This window comes from Alligator sinensis, unplaced genomic scaffold (genome assembly GCF_000455745.1).
Source record: "Alligator sinensis unplaced genomic scaffold, ASM45574v1 scaffold375_1, whole genome shotgun sequence".
NCBI classification, from domain to species: domain Eukaryota; kingdom Metazoa; phylum Chordata; order Crocodylia; family Alligatoridae; genus Alligator; species Alligator sinensis.
Genome location: NW_005841928.1, coordinates 2775832 through 2781718, shown reverse-complemented (window position 1 = coordinate 2781718; position 5887 = coordinate 2775832).

Genomic DNA, 5887 nt, shown 5'->3' with positions numbered 1-5887 from the left:
TCCCATAATGATGCATTGTCCTTAATTCTCCACACTTGAATATAAAGAATACTGCTTTCTGATCCAATTAGTGATTCCAATAGCCTAGGCCTGACCTCTGAATATCCTGAAGTATACCCTCTGTATACTGAACCAACCCTGAACCAACCCTTTTCTGAAGTCACTGATTTACTGTGCTATGCTCACTGTGTTCTGATTTCTGTTGCTTGGACCATTTATCCTCATCTCTGCTGAGTTATGCTGCACCTTTCAGTTTAATAGAGGTTTCATCAATATAATACCTTTAGCAGAACTCCTGGTTCCATCCAGCTACTTTAACCATGCACACAAACTCCCTGTACTACAGAAGTGTTTTTACTCTTGGGCCATCTGATTGGCCCAAGAGGTTCCCAGGTGATTTCTACCAAAAAGCTTTTAGTTTTGACAACCAAGTAGCTAATTTACTGTGGCTATCTTGTCCCCACTGTTGGAACATAAAGCTAAATCTTATTTTATGCCCCTAAATAACATATAATAATACAGCAATAACAATACAGCAAAGGATCTGCCACAGTCTATGGCACTACCCAAAGGGTTCTCTCTGAACCTACATCTCCTACTTTATATAAAAATACTCCAACCACCAGGCCTGAGGCCCACCAAATCAGCTCATCCTTGAAGCTACCCAGCTGTACCTTGCAATTAATATTAATTGGGTAAAATTAATAAACAGAACTGGGAAAAATTCTGCTGCATTGGGAGAAAAGGCTCAAGCTAGGAGCAATGGTCTTCTCCCATCCATGGCAGCCTCCACCTCTGAGTTGCACATTCTCTGGCTTGTCTGCTCCCTGTGGTTTCATTCATCTTCCCATCCTCCACTGGGTCAGCTTCAGAAGGAGGAAGCCTGGCAAAGGGTTAGAGCATTTTGTTACAAAGTAGAAGATGTACCATCTAAGTCCCTCAGAGTAGAAGGTGCCTAGAAGCTTCATCTCCCATTCTTTGGGCAAGTGTCCTAACCATTATGCTAAAAGGTAGGAGGGTGGTCCTCTTCTTCTAGCATCTAATATAAGCTAACTGCTGTTTTACTTCCACTCAAATTTTGGTACTTACTTGGCCTTGTAAATATACCTGGGCAATCTTATTTAATCATGCAGCTGCCAACCCAGAAGGAAGCCCTATTGAGCATGCTCGGGAGGGCATGTAAACACCTATTTGCCTAGAGATGAATCACAGGTTATACGTAAGTGGCAAAAACTGCAGTTATGTGACTGCTTAAAATGAAATATGTAAAATGAATGAGATGTAGTCCATATAGACCTGTTTAATCCATCATAGTTTCTGGGGCGGGAAAATAAAAGCAAATGCAATCCCGAGTCTATCTGATTATCCATATAAAGGAAGGTGTGGTCTTAATTCCACACACAGTTGTCAGCATCATAAAATCATTATTACATCTATGAAAAAAATCTAAACTCTTGCCTGTAAAGATATCCTCTGTAATAACTCACTGCTGAGGTAGAAACTGACTCAGGAACTGAGCAGCTTCACATGCCTTCTGGGTTTTATAATAAAGAGCCCGACATATTGGCTTACGTAACACAAGGTGCGAGAAGTTCCCAGAATATCTAAAGGTCTTCTTCCTGAGGGTTACTCAACTTCTCTTTCCAGAAATTTTCACAGTTTCTATAAAAAAGAGCTAAGAGACCTGGTGAACAGAGAAATTTTGCTCTTGTGTGGCAATTAATGCAATTAATACAAAGCAATAAACTCTGGAGCAGTTTGAGCCAGAGTCAACTACTCCTAGATAGTTTCTACATGTGCACCCAGGACAGCAGCAATTTGAGCCAGGGTGGAGCAGGCCCAGGTTGGCAGGAGGCACAGGGGGTCAGCCCCAGGGTCTGGGTGGCAGTGTCAGACAGCAGAGGGGCTGGCTGGGGCACAAGCATGCTGAAAGTGCAGATCCAGGTAGCTAGGCATCAGGAAGAAGTCTGGCTCCTGGCTGGCTGGGTTGACTGGGTGCAATTTACACCTGTGCTCAGTGTGTACATATGCATTTAATCATGGTAAATTACCATGGTAATCATGGTAAATTACATGGCATAAAATAGTATGGTCGCCAACAGTACAATCTTACTGTGGCATTAATTAGCTACTGTGGCCTAATACCATCCCATGTGTAGAGGGTAATGATTTACTCCACAGCTAATTAGTCTACTCTGCAGTTAAGTGTATGTATAGACATGGCCTGTATTTTGGAATATAATAAAGAAATATTTAATTCCTCAAGAGCAAGTCTAGACTCTAAGCAGTTACGCAAGCAACATCAGTATAATCATGGCCTATTTCTCAATGATAAATTAATCCCAAATACTTGAAGGAGATAGGCTTTTCTTTGTAACAGTAAGGGACAGGACTAGTGGCAATAGCTTCAAACTGCAGCAGAGGAAATTTAGGCTGGAGATTAGGAGGAACTTTCTGGCTGTGACTATAAGGGTGGCCAAGCACTGAAATAGGTTACCTAGAGATGTTGTGGAATCTCCATCCCTGGAAATTGTCAAGAGTAGGTTGATCAGGAACTTGGCATGGATGGTTTAGTCAGGGATGATCCTTCCTTGAGTAGGGAGCTGGACTAAATGACATTGTGAGGTCCCTTCAAGCCCTACTTTCCTATAATCCTATGATAGCTAAGATTTTATTCCTGCAGGTATTACTTGAATTCCACTGTGACTTTGGCAAACCACTTCTCCTTTCTGGGTCTCAGGATCTCTATCTGTAAAACAGGTTTCATAGCTGAGTAAAGTGAAATCCTTGGTGGGAAGATCAATAAGAAATATTATTATAAAGCAGAAGTTTCAGTATTTTTATAGGTAGCATGTGTCTAAGCCTAAGGTAACTTATTAGTGAATAGACTATATAAATTAAAACTCACCAGTAAGTTCCTTAGAAATACACACAAAAAGAAAAAAATAGAAAAAATAGCAACCTTTGGGCATGGATGGATAAAAGTTCCATTGATTTAAAAAAGGTGGCAAGAGGGAGTTAGTGTAGTGCTGTTGATCCGGTGCATCTCTTCCATCTGTTCATATTTAACCAGAGATGACCCAGGCAGGGTTTAGGGCCCGAGGCAAATCAGCCTGTGCAGGGCCCCGCCCCTGGAATCAAGGAAACTGGCAGCAGATCTGGTGACGGTGGGGGGCCGGGGGGGTGCCAAGCAGCTGACCAACTGTGAAGCCAGCGGCAGCATGGAGTCTCTGCAGCTACTCTGCCTGGCTCCACAGGCCCCCCACAAAGCACGGAGACTGGAGCAGTCACCCCGATTCGTCTCCTGCTCCAGGGATGGCCCTGTATCTAACCCACAGTTAGTGAAACTGGAAAAAATACTGTGGTGTATCCTCACTTCCTGAGGATTAGAAGATGAACAGAACAGTTATATTAGAGCAGCTGACATTCACTCTTGAGCAGTAGAGCTTCCTCTCCCCTCTGTCTTAAAGCGAGGCAATTGTCTTCCTGTCCATGCCCTTTGTTCCAGCCTCTGGTTAAAAAAAACATACACAAAGTGTTCTAGGATTCATTTCTCTTTCATGTCCTCAGTTCACTGATCTAAACTCAACTCTCCAAAGAAAACACCAGCCATATGCATTTTTATGTACTGTGCTTAACAGGTCAGCACTGCCTCTTGGGACTAGAATCTGCTATGAACTAGACATTGCTCTGTTAAATGCTCCTTGCTATTGTATGGGTCCCTGGGATCCAAGCCTTAAAGCTCTTCAAGCTACAACAAGCATATAGCACTTTTACATAGTGTTAAAACACGATTTTATCAGGATCCAATAAAATATATATCTTTCAATTTGTGAATCTTGAAACTTTGTTAAATGAGTAAAGAAAGTATCAGCACACCAGCTGTCAATCCTATCCCCAACTAATACATTTAGGTCTTTCATTTTATAGTGGCAATTTGCTGCCTTATAGATTGTAGCTACTGTAACAGCACTGTAAATATAATTGTAAGTAACTGTCTCCCTTGATGGAAGTTCAGTAGCAATAAATAAAATGCATTTCTTAAAATTAGAAAAAGGAAAAGAAAGAATAACCCTGCAGCTAGAATGTTCCTTGATGTCAAGCCATGGATCAACAACAAAGAAGGGAGTTGTTCAGGATTTGAAGTGACAAGCTTTCTTCCTGCAAATGAAACAGCAGGCAAACAACTCTCTTAGCCAATAAGCAAGAAATAATGTCAAGGAAATCACTAATCAACAGGGGAATCAAATACCATGTTGCTATGATCAGGACTGGGGAAACTGTTTTCAGGTATTAAGTGATTGCAATTTGTAAACTATCTGTTTTTAAAAGGTGTTTTATATTTGTCTAGGAAGATATGGCAAACCCTGTTTTATCTTTCTTTAGGAAGATGTGACAAATAATTGAAAAAGTTGATTTGTACGATGACCTAATACAGTTTGCTTGTTGCTCTTTATACACCTTTGTTATTAGTGGTTATAAAATAAAATAAAACAAAATAAAATAGGTTCAAGAGAATAAAAGAATCATTATCCTAGAAAATGCCCACATTGTTTTCTAATAACTTGCTCCTGGTATACATGCTGAATATATCAAGGGAAGGCATGGGAGGTTTAGGTTGAATATTAGGAAAAACTCTCTTATGAGGTGGGTGGTGAAGCACTGGAACAGGTTACCTAGAGAAGTGGTGGAATCTCTATCCTTGGAGAGTTTTAAGGCCCAGCTCAACAAAGCCCTGGCTGGAAGGATATAGCTGGGGAAGGTCCTGCTTTGAGCAGGGGGTTGGACTAGATGACCTCCCTTCCAACCCTAACGTTCTATCATTTTATGATTCTAAAATCCCTTGCGTAGCACCCTTTACCCCAGGATATCCAAAAGCAGCCTCTCTCCTTCTCTCCACATCTCCCAAAGGTGAGACTCACAGCCCTCTACATATCTGTTCTGCCCTCTACACATCTGTACTGATGAAGTAATTATATTTAGACATGGATGGACTTTTTCATTATATAGTTTATTGCCAAAAAATACAGATTCGGTTGACTTATTATTTACAAATTCAGGCTGAATTTTATAAATAGTTTTGTCCCAATAAATAAATGAAGAAAAATACATTTGAAATGTAGAAATTAATTATTCCAATTCTGGGAGGAGAGAGTCACAAGACAATTTAACCATCATTTACAAAACCAGGAGGTGAACAGAAGAGTACATGCCTTATTTGCTAGAACCTTGGTAGAAACTCCAAACCTTCTAGAGTTTGAGACTTGTACTCAAATCCCATTTCTACCAGATTCAGACCAGAAACCAAGTCCCATATCTCAAGAGTCCTTAAGCATTTTGTTGTATGGTAACCTCCTAAAGACTCATTCCCATTGTGTATAAGATTTTAAATATGCATTCAGCTGAAAAGAGTAAGTAAGAACATCTCTAAAAATGTTACATCCGCAAGGCCTACAGTTCATAGAATCATAGAATCATAGAAGTAGGGTCAGAAGGGACCTTGCAGATCTTCAAGTCTGACCCCCTGCCTGGGCAGGAGGCAAACTGGGCTCAAGTGACCAGGTAGGCATCGAGCCACTTCCTAAAGCCCCCCAGGGTAGGAGCCAGCACTACTTCCCTTGGAAGTCGGTTCCAGATCCTAGCCGTCCTAACTGTGAAGAAGTTCCTACGGATGTCTAATCTAAACCTACTCTCCAACAACTTGTGGCCGTTATTCCTTGTTATCCCGGGGGGGTGCTAGGGGAAACAGGGTCTCCCCCAAACCCTTCTCGTCCCCCCTACTGAGTTTGTATGTAGTCACAAGGTCCCCCCTCAGCCTTCTCTTGTGAAGGCTGAACAGGTTCAGGTCCCGTAGCCTATCATTGTAGGGTCTGCCCTGCTGTCCCCG